Here is an 18703-nt window from a genome sequence, read left to right as displayed (position 1 = left end):
ACTGGCGAGCAGGTCCCTTTAGCCCTATGGGCACTCAGTCTGTGGGGAGGCTGCAGCTATAGGAAGGCCAAAGAAAGAGACCTCTAATTCATGGGGCCCAAGGGAGGAGCCTGGGTCTGAGAGTGGTACCAAGCTCATCTCGGGGAAACTTATTCTCTAGAAATGAGTATGCCTTTTAAAAAAACAACAAAACAAAACAAAAAAAAACAGCTTTATTGAGATATAATTTACATATGTGCAATTCACCCATTTAAAGTGTACAATTCAATGGTTTTTAGTATATTCAGAGTTAGGCAACCATCACCACATTCGGTTGACTTCCATTGCAGCAGTGGGGGGGATTGCACTCATTGTACTCAACACGTCTAGCCCAGGGGGAGTGTGAGAGGGGGCCTAGAGTTGGCTCATTCTCAAAGACCTGTCTTCTCCACAGCCTCTCACAGAATTTGTAGCTGCACTGAGTTTGATTCTAATGTTTAGAGATAGGAATTTCTGGTACCACATGGCCACAAAGTACAACTCAGTATTTCACTGGGGTTCAATTAAGAAATAGTGATTTCCCCCCTGCCTCCAAACTAAAGCAAAACCTGACCACATCGGACTTACTGATAGACAGTACACCAACCTCTGAAACGGTATTTTCCTAAGGGATTCTCAAGGACAATTTTGACTACGTGAAACTTTCACCTTACACACTGATATCAGAACCTAATCCTTGAGAAAGATACAGCTTCACTCTACACAGGGGCATGAAAGGAGCGTTTTATTTGGTCTGGGATTATCAGAGATGACCTCGGTTTTGCGAGCCCTGTCGGCCTGTGACTTAAAGTCAGACGTAGCAACATGGTCATCAGCAATGGGATCTCCTGAATTCTTTTCATAGTGAATCTCAGTTAAAAAACAAAACCTGGCGCCTGCATGATTACACACAACTGTCCTTCATTATCCAAATATTGGTTCCTTAGTTAGGATAAAGTATTTGAATGGCGAGGAATACAAACTTATCCAAACCTATTTGGCCCCCGAGTTCCCAAGAGCAAGTAGTCCGAGTTTGGATAGCAAAAAATTCACCCTAAAATTTAGCTGAATTGATTTGACTCTTGTGTTCAGAAAGCAAGAGTTTGGGTAGTGAAGATAGGTATATACTTATTTTAAATTACATTTGTGTACTTCTCTACTAATATATTAAGGACATTATAAAAATCACACAAAAAGAGTCTTCTTTTTAATAGAAGAAATAAAAACAAATGCAAAAAGAAGTTCTAATCATCGTGTGTGTCTCCACTTTGGAGATCACTCCAACAGGGCAAGAACCAGGAGAGTCCTCTGGTCACCATGACGCACGCCCGTAAAACAGCCGGATCTCTTCACTGATTTTCAGCGTAATTCTCTGCTCTCATATATATTCACAGCTATTAGCATGCCTCATGCTTGGGATGACTGCCTTTTCTTCATGTAGTCTCATTTTATCACTTTACAAGTTTTGATGGTATTAGCAAATTTGTAATAGCTTCTCCCTTTCACAGAAGATCAAACATTAGCGTTAAATGGGCAGTTTCTGATTTCTCCTTAAAATAGAATCCTAATTGTGTTTAAACTACCTTCTCCCTGGGTGGTTTCTCAATAATAATTGCCGAAATGCTGAAAGGTTTTTGTCCTTCGAGAAATAACAATCTAAATCTGGCCCTTTTGTGCCTCCTATTGAATTCCAGGTGAGCGTCTGGCTGGCCTTTGCTGACCCCGAGAGAGGCAAGTGGGCCTTCACTCATGAACCACATTTGCCAATGTATTTGAGACTTTCAATTCAGCTTAATCAATATTTCTGAAACCTTACCATGCACAAAATTCGGTAGTCTCTTTGAGCCAGATGTTCCAGTTTACGTTAGTGTTGAATTAGTGACGCAGGCATTATTTATGTGGAAAATGGCTAATATATAAGAACCAGGTCTTCTGATAACGTTCAGATTTTTCACGTCACCTTCATACCAAGTTGCCAATGAAAGGAAAAATAGCTTGTCTATTATAATGGTCTTCAATGTCTCTCAGTGGCACAAGGTCTTTTGTCGGAGATTTTATGTGAACCGTCATGTGTGAAAGAGAGGAGAATGTTCTGATTAATGTAGAGCCAGGAGCCCTGGGTCCCACCTACTTGGCCTTCTTTCCCCCCAGCTCCTGATTCTCTTCTTTGTAGAACACAAGAAAAGAGAAGGAGGTAGGGGGAGATTGAAGCATGTAGACTAAAACCTCTGCTCTGCAAGAAATGACATGAATGTGTGACTTTGAGAAGGGGACTCAACCCCTCTTTGCCTCTGTTTGCTTGTTTTAGAGACAGAACCACTAATATTTATTTCCTGGAATGATCATGAGTCTCACAGGAAAAGTTTGTCTCCTTGTCTTACTTCAATCACTCTGCTCCAAGCAGGCTCAGGTTTCCCAAGCAAGAATAAAAAGGCAGCCATTACCATTGCTCTCAACCCAAGCCCAGGCACACAGGTGAGAAGGAATTTCTGCCTGAGGCTCCTTCTAGGCAGCAACACCGATGGGTAGAAAAACGGACTGAAAACTTGGATGTGCAGCCATAAGATTTATGATCCATACTGACTTCTTCCTGTCAGTGAGAGAAACCACAGATGTTCTCCATAAGGTCTTAGTGACTAGTCCCACTTTCTCCTAAATGTATTAATAGCGTACTTTGCTTCTAATCAGTAAATTTTATGTCTTTCCCTCCTCCCATAACGGAGTCTTTCTCCAGATTCTCCTTCTGATCAGTACTGCCCCCACTCGAGAAAAACAACAGGGAATAGGCTCTGAAATTGTCACGAGCTGTTCACATGTTAGTTACTATTGTTGTTCTTTTATACAAGTTTGCAGAAATTCTACATACCATACCTTCTGACATGACAAGCCAAAGGCCTTCATCATTGGCTTCGACCAGCTTTGCTTTTCCTTTGTCTTCTTTCAAACATCGCTGACCTACACCTCACCCATTCCTCTATAGCCCCTGAAGCCCCTGAAACCTAAATCCAAGACAGATCTGTAACTGGTGCCTCTGCAAGGAGAATTTGGCTTTCGTTGCTCTGTCCCTTTTTTCCCCCCTACCAGCTAGTTTTGTTTTCCCCAGAGTAGAGCCAAAATTCCACACCGGATAGGCTGCTGCTCGGGATTCATTTCATTAATAGGCCATCCACGACTAGGAATCCTCAATTACCACAGTCCTTCCCAATCAGGAGGGTAGTGAGCATACTAGGTCTGGATTCATTTCCTGCCCCCTCCCTCCTCTCTACCCGCCCTGGTGGGTTTCAGAATCTGCATTGTTTTGAGAAGGGGCTGAGGGTCAAGGTCCTGGCTGGGATGATTTCTAGGGGCAGCCAAGGGAAAGTAGAACCTGTGAACAGGGAGTATAATAAGCAGCTGGTGCTTAAAACCTTATTTGGACCTGGGGGACCTCGGGCTACAACAGCTGGGAGGAGATACAACTGGGACGTGTGAGTAAAAAGAGGCAAATGTGGCAGGCAGCTCATGGCTCAGGCTGACACTTCAACCCAGACAATGTCAGAAGCCTTTGCCAATCGCCCCACCCTTCTTTGGAAAGGGTGACTTATTGACTATGAAGAAATAAGATGGGAATAATGGAGGCTGTTTCCATGCAGAGACACCATGAGACGGGGTACTCTTTGAGGAAGTAAGTCTCATCAACAATGGCTTCCCTAAGTGCGTCCAAAGTGTCTATCCATTAGGGCCAAAAGAGGAGCTTTGATTCTCCCTTGGAGGGGAGAGCAGTTTAATAAATCAGCTAGTGGATGGAGCACCTAAATTCAATAATTGTGAAGTGCCGATAAATCACAGCTGTCAATGCTGACTTAGACTTTATTCATTCAAAAGAGTTAAATTCAAACAGCAATACTCCTATCCAGCCTCCAGACACACGCAGCTCACAGCCCCCACCCACCGGGCTAAAATGTCTTCCCAGAGTCAGGCTTCATTCCTGGCCATCTGTGGGGAAGTGGGGAAGGAGGAAGGAGGTTGAATTACAGCCTGAGAGATGACCCATTCTAGTGACAGAGAGATCATGGAAGTTCAAAGTGAATAATTCATTGTGCTGTCAGCTGTGCGTTAGGTTTCATCCCAAGAGCTGCTGATGGAAAGGAAATCAGTCTCTGGCATCTTACTCGAGCTGCACAACTGGGCCTTCCAACACATTATTTGTGGTTGATTTGCTCACCAGCGACACGAGGGCGTGAACAATGGTAGGGGATTGTAGCTGGACGCTTTGTAGATTCGAGTTGAGCCAAGACTGGAGGATATTTCCATCTCCTCCCCCAGATTCTTTCCCATAAAGTCGGGGGTGGTTTCTACCCCCTCCATTCAACTCTAAGTAAGTTTCATGTAAAATGCAAGAAAGTGTAGCCCTTATATTTATAAACATGCCAACTTGCAAATGGTTGGATAGGTATTTGAATTATTGATTGTTAAATATTTAAGCTAAATTCCTCATCCATCAGTTCTCGTGAGAAGCCTGGGGACAGATTTACGATGCTGGAGTTTTTCTGGTTAGTTGGCAGTTGGCATCTCTATTAATTATGGCCCCCACGGTGGGGCTCTGTAGGGCTCACTGCAGCATGGAAGTCAGTGTCTCTAATACTCCTTTTAAAGAAAGTTTGTGCTGCAAGAGCTGCTGAAATGAAAAAGGAAAGGAACAGTCATGACCGGATCATCGCTGCCCCTGTTGGAGGTTGCCTAGAACAGTGCCTGATACAGAGAAGAAACTCAATAAATATTTGTTGAATTAATAAATGAGCACATTCTATGTTCTAGAAACTGTGCCCTTTGCCATTTAATCTCGTGACAACCCTATAAGGCAGGTATTACCATTTTTTTAGATCAGGCCACAGAGAATGAGGTTGAGTAATTTTCCCAGTGTCCCCCAGTGCTCAGTGCTCCCACTAAAGGCTACAGTGAGTGCTGAGATCTCTTCGAAGGTTTCTGAGCCCCATGGCTAAGGGGCTATCACATGTAGGAAGGCAAGCCCTGTCTCAAGGAGGCCCTCACTTATCCTCACAAGATGAAGAATTCTGAGGCTCCTTTCCCCTTGCCGTTTCACAGCTAAAGGCTCAAAATTCAGCAAGCTCCCCCAAACCAGCAGAAGAGAAGATAAGTGCCAGTTTGTCAAGCTCATGGAGACTCTGAGGATGGGACAAAGGTCGGGGCACAGGAAGGAAAGGGCCTTGAAGTCCTCAGGGAAAGAAAGTTTTCCTTCCTTCTCTAGGCTGTCTGTGGTCAAAATACCAACATTGTTCTCTCTTTCCTGAAGAGAAACACTCCGCTGTGGCAGAGAGGGATGAGGAGCTGCTTTGGGATGATGCCGTTTGCCAACGGGGTCCAGGAGGAGGAGCTGAGCAAGAACTATTATGTTTTCTGATAGATATGGGGATGGGTGTGTGTGTGTGTGTGTGTGTGTGTGTGTGTGATGTTTGGGTGTGGAAACCATGAAGACCAGAACTACCCCTTATTCACCATTGTATCCCTGTGCTGGGCACAGTGTCCAGCACAGAGCAGACCCGCAACAATTCTTTACTGAATAAATGGATTCTGGGTCTGCCCCCAACCAATTTAGTTAATATGAAGTAAGTGCTCTCTATGAGCCAGGCACAGTGCCACTCTACCTGTGTGATATGAGCAACCCCATCACACAAATGAGGAAACTGAGGCTTCAGAACTGTAAGTAATACTCCAATGGTTATGTGGCGAGTATGTGGTGGATAGTAGGGTCCTGAGTTCAAATCTTGACTCTCAGACTCCAGCCAGTGCTCTTTGCAACAACTCTACGGTTACCTCCTGGTGCTCTAGCTACTTCTAATCCAGGATTTCTCAACCCCAGCACCACGGACATTTGGGGCCAGATAATTCTTTACTGTGGAAAATTGTTCTGTACACTGTATTTAGTGACATTCCTGACTACTAGCACCACTGGACCCTCCCCACACAAAATGCTTCCAGACATCGTGAAGTGTCTCCTGGTGGCAGAGGGAGGCAATATTTCCTCATGTGAGAACCACTGGAACCTCTCTGACTCTTCCCCACCCCATCCGTGACAAAGAATGGAGAAGTCAATCCGTTGGGACATCAAGCCTTATATATCCAGTTGTTTTCTGGATGTTTCCATCGAATGTCCCTAGAATTGAGCTCATCATCCTCTCCTGACTCACATGATGGACGAGCCTCCCAGCTGGTATAAAATTTGAAGGCAGAGTTCCATTCTGGAAACAGCATGCTGATATGGGGGTAGAGAATAGAAATCAGATGAGATTGAGCACGTTCAGGGTGATATGGCCATAGAGGAGAACAGAAATCAAAAGAAAAAATTAGCCAAAGGTTCTGGTGGTGAAGGTGCTTATCCTTTCTGTTCTTCTGTGGATAGAAAAGTTTTCTGGGGCCTTCTTGAATTACTTCCTTCCATTTATTATTTGCTATAAAAAAAATGAAGTGATGTAGTTTCTATTTATTAAAAAAATAACAACACCCCCCCAAATCTTCCTCTCCTCCACCTGCAATATCCAATCCGCCCCAAGTTCTGCCTATATCATCTCTTGCATAGCTCTTAAATGTGTCCATTTCTCTCCGACTCTGCTGACACCCAACATCATTTCTTACCAAGCCTCCTCCTAATGGGCCTCCCTGAGTCCAGAGTCTACAGATTTCCCTGTAGCTCTAAATCTATTCTCCATAGCACAGCCAAAAGGTGTTCCTTCTAAAATATAGATCTAACCGTGCCCTTGTGCAGTTAGCACTGTCCTGTGACACCCAGTCTCACCCAAGGTGAGTGTGAGTTTCCCTTCATGGTTTGTAAGGCCCTTGATGATCTCCCCCTCCAAGCCCATCCCTTCCCCTTTGGTCCTCTGAACTCCATGCTCTGGCCACATGGAACTCTTCCCAATATTCCTGGCTTCCTACAGCCTAAAGGAGCAGAAAATGGGGCAGGATGTGCTCTTTTCTTTTCTATCCCTACCTCCTTTCTTGGGGCCCAGTGCATGTTCACCCCTTTCTCCATGCCTGGTTCTTATCGAAGGTAGGATAACGGAAGGTAGCAATTCAAGTAAAGATTAAGAAAGGACAGACTCTTTCAGCATAACAAAGCACAGGACATATTTAGCATGAGGGGCTCAGCTGCACAGTAAGGTGAGGTGAGGGGCTCAGGAAAGATAAGGAGAGGGGGTCCAGGTTGCAATAATAAACAAGGTGGTCAGGGTAGGTCTCACTGAGAAGGTCTAATCTGAACAGAGTTGTAGAAGGTGAGAGAGGGCACCACCGAGCAAATATCTGGGAAAAGCCTTCCAGAGAGAAAGAAGGAGCTGAGCAAATGGCCCACTGTGTGATTGCACTGGGCTGTGTGAGCCATAGCGGAGGCTAACAGAGCGCCTAAGGAGGGTATAGCGGAAGATGAGAGGTAGGGAGCGACTGTATCTGCTACGCCTAGCACACAGCTAGGTAAATACTTGTCAGGTGAACTTACCCTCTTACCCGTTATAGCTATAGACACACATCTTCAAGCAAACTTTCTCTCCCAGTGAATGAACAGGTGTATGTTAACTGTGATTCAGGGCAAGCCCCTTCTCTCTGACCTTTGATTTTCTCATCTGTGAAATAAGAAAATTGCGCCATTTGGTCTCTTCCTGCTCCAAAATGCTATCACATCAGAAAAAGTGAGATAATAATCTCCATCGTGCCTACAACACAGGATCACTGAGATACTCATGGGAAAAGCATTCCTCGAGAAGTGGAAGTGTGTGAGAGCTGAGGTGTTAAAAAACTTGAGTTTCTCTACCAACAATCTCATCCTTTCTGTGCCTCAATTTGTCCATCTGTGGGATGGGAGACACAACTGCCATCTTACTTTACTTCAGAGCTGGTGTGAGGCTCCTGTGAGGCAATGTACATGGCATGCTTTGAAGGTCTATAAATCATGGAACATGTGCATAGGGTTATTATTATCCCTCCAAACTGCTTATGCTCTGTCTGATCTCTATGGCCTTGCTTGATATACCGAAGATGGGTGAGCACTTTGTCAAGCAATACAAGAGGTCTGTTGTTTGTGGATTATGCTCTTTGAAAGCCAAGATGAAACCCAGATGTGAATCTTCTAGTCCAGGGAGTATTGCCCAGCAATTAAGAAGGAAGGCTTTTAGTGTCAGAGAGAACTGGGGGAGTCTTGGGCAAGTCACTTCTCTGAGTTGCTTGATGACACCCTTTCTCTGGAAACATCCCTGCTCCCCATCACATACAAGGAATCATATTTCTGTCATGTGGCTAAGCCTCAGCCATAGTTGATTGGACTACAGTTGGAGACTGACCTAAGCTAGCCTGTAAAATTCTCTCTATAGAAAATGTACCTGAAAGATGGATCATGGAGTTGGACTGAGAACTGCCATTGGAAGAACTCTAGAACAAAAGGCATCCAACTCCTGCTGTTACAATCCCAGAGTTACTATTCTTCCCCTGCCTGAGGTGTTCAACTATTTTTGGACTCCACAAGAAACCAATGAATCCTTCCAAAAATTTCCTTTTTTATTTGAAAGTGGGCTCTGTGTTATTTGAAATTTTCAGTGGGCTCTGTTTCTTGCAGTCTTAAGAGTCTCAGCTAGCTCTTAGGTAGCCATGTTCTTCTTCCTTGGGATTTTTTTGTGACTGTATTTAGAACCACAGTGTAAAGAATCTCCCTGTGTTCTTGAAACCTGCTTTAAAATTTAGGACAGTGTTTTCCAAACTGCGTTCCCATAGAACACGAGTTCCACGAAATGAATAGTATTACAAAGATAAAGGATTCCAAAATTGGTTTAAGAACAGTAAGTTAAATAAATTATGATAATGGGCACCATTTATGGAGGGCTTGCTTTGTGCCAAACACTAATCTAAGTGCTTTACCTACATAAGATTTTAATTCTCTCAACAACCCTTTTAGGTATGTATCATTTACTAGGCCCATTTTATAGATGAGAAACTAAGGCCCTGAGAATTTAAGGAACTTGTCCAAGTTCATGCAGGTGGTAAGCGGTGGAGCTGGGTTTTGAAGTCCTGCATCTGGGTCCAATAGAACTTTCTACAGTGAAGGAAACATGTTCTATCTGTGCTGTCCAAATGGTAGACACTAGCCACATGTGGCCATTGAATACTTGAAGTGTGGCAAGTGAGACTGGGCAATGGAATTCTTTATTTTGTGTACATTTAATTATTTAAATTAAAATACCCACATGTGGCTAGTGGCAACTGTATTGGACTGCCCAGGTCCAGGCTCTGTGTTTCTAACTGCTACACCACCAGAGGAAAGTTGATTAGGTTTCTTTCCTGAGGGACTTCACAGAGCCTTTATGCATTAATGAATATTGTGAAGCGAAGAAGAAATAGAACATGCCTGAGGGGGTATCATCACAGAAAAGTTTTCTCATAGAACATCTTGAGGGACCAGAGTTCCACAGAATACCGTCACCAACAGGGTGTGACAGTCAGTGTCTGCTCTCCAGAGATGACAGATGACCTCTGTCCCGTCATGGGGAACGTCTGGGGGACTGACATTCCACAGCCAGAGCAGATGCTTGCCCATGAAGCATCGCAGAGGCTGCCGGGTGCCCAGATGCTTTCCTAAAACTTCTACCATGGGAATTGCTCCTCTGGCAGAGAAATAAAGGCATTTCTTCCCCAAAGCACGGAGGTGGTAAGAGATAAACCTTATCCCATGAACACATCATTATTTTAACACAGAATGGATGAATTAATTTAAATGAATTAAGACATAGACTTTACAAATTACAAAGCACTTCAGCTTTTAGCCATGCCACTCAAAGTGTGGTCACCACCAGCAGCAGCAGTTGGACCTGGAAACTAGTTCCAAGTGTGAATTCATCAGCCCGCTCCAGACCTACTTAATCAAACCCTGGGGGTGGGGCCCAGCTCTCTGTTTTAACAAGTCCTCCAGTTGATTCCCATGCATGTTCAAGTTTGAGGTCATTTACATGTATTTCTCTAATTTAATCTTTAGAACTGAAAAAAAAAAAAGAGGTCCAGGAAATTTAAATAACATGCTCAAAGTTACACAGCTGGAAAATTACCGAGCTGGAACAAGAACCCAGCTCTCAACCAACAGAGTGGAATCTGCCTGGAGGCCTTCCAGATTTGCTGGGGAGAATCCCAGCTGCTGGCTGGCCCTCTTCTTTCTTCGAGCTGGCCCAGGATTCAGAGTGGGGTGGTGGCTGCGGTGCAGAAGGGCCAGGGCCATGCTCCCCTGCACACTTTGCTCTCCCACCGCCCCCTCCCTACCTCACCTCCTGTCCCTTTCTGGTTCATCAAGTACAAAGTCAGCAGGTGTTTCATCTTCCCTTCCCTCCCCTTACCCCCTCATTCACCCTCCTCCAGGCTTTTATATATCCCTGGTCTCTCCTGTGAGAAAGTAGAAATTCAATGGGAATAATGGGGGAGGGGCAGAAGGGGTTCCATGGTTAGGAAATGCCGGATTAAACAAGGTAGATTTCTTTATTAAAGGTCTTTTCAGAGCCTTTGCTATGTAAATATGTGAAGCTCTCAAATGAGGGTATGGCTTACAGCATTCACCAACTTCCATGACCACAGAACTTTTTATTCAGGAGACTAGTGTTCTGCAGGGGATGGGTCTTATCTCCATGGAAAGCAGACCATGAGACCTAAGTGGATGAGACATGAGACAGGTAGATTTTGAGAGTCATGGTAAAAGATGGAAAAAGTTCCAGAACACAGAACTCCAGGTGCACCCATTTTTGCCACCCCCGGCCCATCCTCAAGTCTAGCCCCATCAGAGCTCTTTCGAAAGTGCCAAGTTGTATTAAGCGGAGACGAGTAATGCTAGGGAAATAATAGCACTCAGGGTTGAGGGCCAACAGAGAGTGCCCCCCAGCAGTGGGGAGCCAGCTACTAGGGCCCTACTGGGCCAGTTGTTAACCCTTGAGTTGCTGGATCATGGGGAGATGGGATGAAGTGTCCCCCGGGTGAGGGTGCAGGATTGCTGAGTCAGGGAGGGGTGTGTGTGAGTATTCTGAAGGCTTGGGGCAAGAGCATTCTGCCAACTCTGGAATTATTGCCCCCTTGGACAACAAATAGACCTATTTTGGTACCTGCCAGCTAAACATTAGCCCTGAATTCATTTGAATTCAGCAATAGGCTTCAGGAAATATGTCCCTTTGAGCTTGAATTATATGAGTATAACAGCATATGTAACTTTTGGGGACCTGATAAAATACAAAGCTTTATTTTCCACATGAAATCAACTATGTATATTATTAAACACAAGTTATGGTTCCATTCTATAACAATGTAACTATCTGAGATACTGGTGATAAGCTCTCTTTCCCTTCAGGTATCCATTGCTTCTACTTGGTGGACTCAAAACCCCCATTTTTCTATAGGAGTGATCCCATAGCCCAGGCAGAAGTCCCTGGCTTGGTTGGTGGCTCACAATAGGACAAAGAATACTTAAATTAGACTTCAAACCTCGATGCTAGTTCCAGCTCTGCCACTTACTTGCTCCATAGCCTTGGGAAAGTTACATACTTCCTCCTAAGCCTCCTTCTCCTCATTTGGAAAATGGGGGATAATCATAAGGTAATGTGCATGAAAGCAGCTGATATAATGCATGGTGCATAACATGCTTCCAATAAATGTTGCAAGAACTAAAAAATTATTACTAAGACTTGGAAAACTGAAAAAGTCAACTAATTAGCTAACTAAAAAACCACATGCACGCACACATACCAGCTCATTCTGGGCCACAGGCCTCATTTGAAAAATAACGGCTGGTTTGGATTTGGATGTGGCAAGGAATCTGAGATTAACTGCCTCCCCAACTCTGCACCCTTGCCTTCAGTTAAGGAAAAGCAGATGTACAGGAAAAGAGGTACCGATTTGAATGACAAACCCCAGGCTGGAAGAAAGCATTCATAATCCCCATCCCCCGTGAATGGAATGATGCAGAAGGTTATCGCAACCATGGGGAAGAGAGGGATAGTTGTGTGTCCTCGCCTTCTGTGGACTGTGGTGTGGTCTTTAGCCTATGTTTCACCTAAAAAGAGCCACATCAGCACCACCGTCACTTTCCCATCCTCACGTGATGGTAGTTCACAACTCATCAAAGATGCTAAAGAGATCTCAGCTCAGGGGCCCCTCTACAGGAGGTAAGTGGCAGCTTCATGCTCTGCTTTCTGGTAGTCTAACCCCACTTCTGGCCCTTCTCAGATTCCTGAACTATATGATCAGGAAGGATTCTCATGTGTACAATCCCTTCATTCCTCAAGTAGGGAGCCCCAGAGAGGGTATCTTCCTTATTTTATGTCACATGGTATATTAGTAGTGTGTATCAGTTAGCATTTGCCAAGTAACAACCACCCCCAAAACTTAGTGGCAGTGACCGCATATTTAGCTCATTGTTCTGTGTATCAGGATTTGGGGGCTGGGTTCGTGTGGTTTTGCCTGGGCTCATTCATACATGTGCAGTTAGAGACCGAGTCTTCTAGGAGTTGGCTGGCCCATGGTAGCCTCAGTAAGATGGTGCATCCCTGCTCCACATGGTCTGTCCCTCCAGCAGACTAGTCCAAGCTTATTTACAGGGCAGCTGAGCAGGATTCCATGAGAGAACGGAAGTATTCAAGACCTCCCAGGTCTGGTATCAGAATTGGTACGTCACTGCATCCTATTTATTGGTCAAAGCAAGTGACAAAGCCAGCACGGATTCAAGGAGTGGGGAATCGTCTCTGTGTCTTGATGGGAGGAGCTTTAAAGTCACATTTCTAGGGGTCAGCATATAAGGATGGAAATAATGGTGCTTTTTTGCAAACTATCTAACCCTAACTCTATCAGGAATTCTCCCCAAGTCTCCTGATTTTGAAGTATAATGGATACCTGTTGTTTGCCCACCTAGCATCTATTTCCTCTTCTTCTATTAATTCCACTACAATTTACTCTGAATCCAGTCTTGGTAGAACTTTTCATCAAAGACTCCACCTATCCTGGTCAGCAGGTAGGCATTCAACCTAGTAGACCCATCCAGGTGCTGTATGCCTGGAATGTGACCATCAAGTGAAAGGACCAAGCAGAGTGACATTATGACTCCAGAAAGATTCTTCATGTATTCCTGCTACCTTACTTCCCCAGTGGGGCCGAGCCACTCCCCTTTTCAAGCTTGGCTGCTTAGCTTTACTTCAATTCTGTGCATTACCTCCTGTCATGGACACTTTGGTGCACTGTCCAGAATGACTGAGGTACTCATTCTCTCAGCTCCTAGGAGTGTTGCTTACTGATGGTCACAGATAAGTCTCATCCAAGAATTGCCCTTTGCTCATGGGTGCTGTCTCACCCAAGGTTATGTGCCTTCCCTGGCATGGCCTCCCTTGGGACAACTCTGAAAGGTCATCCCTGTGGGATCAACTTCAACTTCTTCCTCTGCCCAATCCTGCTTTGCTCACTCTCTGGTGGGTTTTGTTGCCAAGAGCACTCTCCAGTGAATGTCTTGCAGAAATCTCTCTGCCTGAGAGATGGTTTTATGGGCACTCAACTTAAGATATCTTATATCCCTTCAATAAATTCCATTTTTGCCTAGGTGAATCCATAAGTTTCTGTTGCTTACAATCAAAAACTGTTATGAGATGAAAGAACAAAAACAAACAACATTAACAAAACAGATCCATAAATATAAAGAACAAACCAGTGGTTGCCAGAGAGGAGGTGGTTGGGGGGAATGGGCGAAATAGGTGAAGGGGATTAAGAAGTACAAACTTCCAGTTATAAAATAAATAGTCGGGCACCTGGGTGGCTCAGTTGGTTAAGCGACTGCCTTCGGCTCAGGTCATGATCCTGGAGTCCTGGGATCGAGTCCCGCATCGGGCTCCCTGCTCAGCAGGGAGTCTGCTTCTCCCTCTCCTGCTCCCCCTTCTTGTGCTCTTTCTCTCTCTCACTCTCTCTCTCAAATAAATAAATAAAATCTTTTAAAAAAAAAAAATAAATAAATAAAAGTAAAACCGCAAGTAAAAAATAAATAAATAAATAAAATAAATAGTCATGGAGATAAAAGGTACAGTATAGGGAATATAGTTAATAATATTGTAGTAATTTTGTAGGTGACAGATCACAACTACACTTACTGTTGTAAGCATCACATAATGTATGGAATTGTCGAATCCTATGTTGTACACTTGAAACTAGTATATTATGTCAACTACACTTCAATTTTAAAAAAAACTTATAAAAATAAATAAAAAATTAAAAATGGTTATGATATATTTTAGTTCAGGACTCTTCACTACACTATTTTCTAATTATTTTCTTGTGTAACTACTATTTTACTCCTCAAAATAACCCTCCCATATCCCCATTTTACAATGAAGGTAACTTTAACTCAAAAACCTTAAATGAATTGTCCAAGGTGAATAGCTGATAAACAGAGTAGTTGAGAAAATTGACTTTGGAGCCAGGTTGCCTGGGTCTGATTCCCACTTTCATCTTTGCTTAATCTCTCTTTGCCTCAGTTTCCTCTCTATAAAATGAGGATAATCATCATGCCTATCTCACAGAATTGCTGTGAGAATTAAATGAGGTAACATACACAAAATCTTTGGAACAATGACTGACAAACAGTAAGCTCTACAGAAGTATTTGCTGGTTGATATTAGTAGTAGTAATGGTATTTTTTTTTTAAGGATTTTATTTACTTATTTGAGAAACAGAGAGAGAGAGCAGGGATAGAGACAGAGGGAAAGGGACAGAATCTCAAACAGACTCCATGCTGAGTGTGGAGCCCGACACAGGGCTTGATCCCACTACACTGAGATCAAGACCTGAGCTGAAATCAAGAGTCGGATGCTCAACTGACTGAGCCACCCAGGCACCCCAGTAGTAGTAATGGTATTAATATGGATATTTCTGATTCCAAAGCCTGTGCATGCTGTGTCTACCATCTTCTCCACGAGAACGCTCTTTCTGACGTTTCTCCAGCCCATCTCGCTCTCAGAATGCCAGAACTCGAGCAGAGAGCCACATATCTCTAGTGAAAAGAAGCAACCAAACAGCCACACCAGCTCTGCTGACAGGGCCCCTCTCTGCTGGCCTTCCCATTTCTCTTTGTTGCAGGTTTGATGTACTGTCTCCTCCTTACTCACTGGCTTGGCTGTAAGTAATTGTCTTCTTGGAGCAACCTGAAAGGCGCTCCTGTTTGGTAATTTGTTAAAGTATATTTATACACAATAGACTCCCAGAGCAAATGGGCCCTGGTACCTGCCAGCTCCCTAAGGAGCTGATATAATTATTAGCATGGTTCTGCTGGCCATTCTTTATCTCGGGCCTGCCTCTGTTATCTGTGCATCTTGTGATGGGACACAATGGAAATATCTGAAGCAATAAATTACAAGTTTTCAAGGATGAAGGCCAAACAACAGCAACCTGGTTACTGGGCACTGAAGCCAGCTTCTCCTTAGAAACCTTAATCCTTGAACAAGAAGGCTGGGCAGTAGGACATACTCTTGTTATGGGGCACATGCTGTTCTAAAATTAAAAGAATGTAGGTTGGTCTTAAAACCTGGGACCTTGTAATTACAAGGAATGAATAGCTCATAGTGAAAACAGAAGAATCCCCCGGGGGTTAACTAACATCAGTTTTGAAATCACAATGCCAGAGTGCATGCGAACCACAAAAGTTGACTGAGCATCCCTAAAGGTGCTAAGGGTAAGGAGAGGGGGGTCAGAATCCATGCCATCCTCCCAGGAAGGGAGGTGGGGAGAGATACGAGAAAAGCCTCTTTCCAGGAGAGTCAAGGTGCTATGAAGAGAGGGAAGGGCATCTAGAGCCAGCTGCGTGTCCTGAGCTGAAAAGTCTCAAGATGAGGAAAAGGAGGAGGGGAGAACAGGGCAGAAGGACAAGAGCAATCTTGATGGAGGAAGAAGCTCTCTCAGTGGCACCAATGCATGAATAACTTTGGGAACTGCAAGCATCTCTTCAATCCATTCCCCACCAACTCCACCCCACCTCTTCCCCCTTTCTCACCTACCATCCTGCAGTGGCCTTCTTGCTGGTCCTGCTCTCTCCTGTCCCTCCCATAACCTTCCTACTACTGCTGCCACCCTCCCAAATCCCTCCCCTCTTGAGTAATCCCATTCTGCCTTGAAGGGGCCTCCTCATCAGGATAAGATCTGATCTATTCAGCATGATAGCTGGTGCCCTGTGTGAGCTAATCCCCGGAGGCCTCATCTCCCACATCTCCCCTAGCTTGTGCTCTAATGACACAAAACTAACCTTTGGGTGCCTTCTGTGTGCTAGGCACCATGCTGAATGCTTTTGCCTTATGCATTAGGTCCTTTAATCCTCAGAGCAACCAGGTGGGACAGAGCTACATATCCTCATTTCATAGATGGGTCTAAAAGTTAAGCCAATTTGACCTTAACACCCATGTTATTTCTAGGGCTATAGTTTGAATTAAATTTGCTTATGTTCAGGCTTATAAAGTAATGAGTAAGAAACCCTTAAAAACAAAATTATGTTGGCTACGTAAAAAGAAAATAAACATTTACTCACAATCATTAAATTAATAATCCATCTACTCAAATCACCTTAAAGACAAGGAATTGACACCTGGCGCTATGCTCAGACTCCTGACCACCTGCCTGACCTAATTTCCTAGCAGTTCCCCTCCTGCTCACTTTGCTTCAGCCACACTGGCCTCTTTGTTATTCTCTGAGTAGGCCAGGCAAGCTCCAACCGTGGGTTTTTTGTACTAGCTGTTCCTCTGTCTGGAAGTACTTGTCCATCAAGTTTTTTCATGACTCATTTTCTCACTTCATTGGGATTTTGCTCAGATCATACCTGCTAAGAGAGAACTTCATTGAGCACACTCTCTTAGATAGTCCCATCACTCAATTTCTCTTTCCTGTTACCTTTATTCATAGTCTTATCTCTACATGACATAAGATTAGAGATCCATTTGTCTGTTTATTTGTTATTTGTCGTCCTTACTCCACAGAGTTCTAAAATGATAGAATCTCCAGAACCTAGAACAGTACCAGACACACAATTAATATGGAATGGAAGAATATAGGATGAATGGTAAAATGGCCCCCAATACTTCAAACCTTGACTAAGACCTGACTGAGAGTATTAGAGTAACTAAAACATACGGGGTCATGCAGAAGGTGGCTTGGGTTATTGGTGGACAATGGAAGAACAGGAGAGGTATGGAGGTGAAGTTGGTGGTGTTTACCCACCAGTGCTTAGGGAAGAGCAAGGCTTGTTTAAGTCACACCTTTGTTGGGAGTTTTGTCAGTTATGGAGGTCAATACCTTATCTTTTTATGTTGAGTGCCTGGCTTAGAGAAGACACTCAATAAATACTTAAAGTATTAGTGAATTCTAGAATTTTACAGTTGCCTCAGCCAGCCTCCAGATGGTTCTATTCAAGTTCTGAGAGCTAAGGTTGGCCAATGAGTCTACAAATTATTGTTTCTTAAGTATGCATCTTTTCAATCCTGGGCAAGGAGTGGCAACATTCACAGTCGATTTCTGGTCCCTTTATTGGACAGAAACTGTCCTGTAACTCATCAAGCCAGGCTCAGGCCCAGGCTGTGGAGTCTGGGAAGCTGAGGACTGAATGACTCTTCCAAAGGCCTTCTCTGTATGAACAGTTAGTGTTTCAGCAAGCTTCTTGGACATTCTTCACTATGGGAACCACTGACTTCTCAGGATGATCACAGGGAAAATTCTGTAGGCAGCATTTTTCAATCTGTGGATTTGCAATGGTTTGTGGTGGACTTCAAGCCACTTCAATGTAATGGTTTGTGAAATCAATGTAATGAGTCACATACAGCTTTTTTAAATAAAATATATTACAATAGAAATTATAACTGGGAACCAGAATCAAACATGTATTGCAAAAACAAAGGCAAAATAAGGACATTTTGAGACAACAGATGCACACTAAAGACAATGCTAAAGATGTTCTTCAGGCAGAATGAAAATGATCCCACTCCCAAGTGTAGAGATACGGGAAGGAAAGAACAGAAAAGATAAATTTTAGAAAATCTTATATTAATGTTGACTGTATAAATAATAACAATACTGTCTTGTGAGGTATAAAACACATAGAGAAATAAAATACATGACAACAAAGCACAAAAGTTGCGAGGGTATTAAATGGTATAAGGGTGTTCTAAGGTTCTTGCATTTTTTGTATTGTATTATATGTAATGATATATAATATATTGTATCATTACAGTTAGGTCAAATTTTATATTATTTATAAAATGTAGATTTATATTTATATCAAAATATAGTATGCATATTGTAATCTCTGAGATAAACATTAAAGTAATAATAAAAGAATGTATAACAAATGAGATAATAGAGGGGAAAATGAAACAATAAAAAACTTAACCCAAAAGAAGAAAAGAAAGGAGACAAAAAGTAACATAGAAAAGGTAGAACAAATTAAAAACAAATAGCACAATAATAGATTTCAACCCAAATAAATGAGTAATTCCATTACATTTAAATGGACTAAATATTCTAATTAAAATACAAAGACTGGATAAATCAAACTAAATTCAAATTAAAGACTAGGTAAAATAAAGAAAATACTATATGCTGCTTACAAGAGATATAATGTAAATACAAGCATATAGGATTGAAAATAAAAGTGTAGAAAAAGAAA

General features: G+C 43.1%; 1 long non-coding RNA gene across 1 annotated transcript in view; it reads right to left on the bottom strand.

Moving 5' to 3' along the window:
* Nucleotides 1-207: 207 nt before the first annotated feature.
* Nucleotides 208-18703, bottom strand: part of LOC123859547 (uncharacterized) — a 109378-nt gene continuing 90882 nt past the window's right edge. The window contains exons 6-7 of the long non-coding RNA XR_010410920.1: nucleotides 1835-2608; nucleotides 208-1517 (exon numbers count right to left, since the gene is read on the bottom strand). This is a non-coding gene — a long non-coding RNA (uncharacterized LOC123859547). The remainder of the gene's footprint in view (nucleotides 1518-1834; nucleotides 2609-18703) is intronic.

Source organism: Mirounga angustirostris, unplaced genomic scaffold (assembly GCF_029215605.1).
Source record: "Mirounga angustirostris isolate CCGP_5_RB_7025 unplaced genomic scaffold, mMirAng1.0.hap1 SCAF_4, whole genome shotgun sequence".
NCBI lineage: Eukaryota > Metazoa > Chordata > Mammalia > Carnivora > Phocidae > Mirounga > Mirounga angustirostris.
Note: the sequence above shows the minus strand (reverse complement) of the source record. Positions and strands in the feature narration are given on the sequence as shown.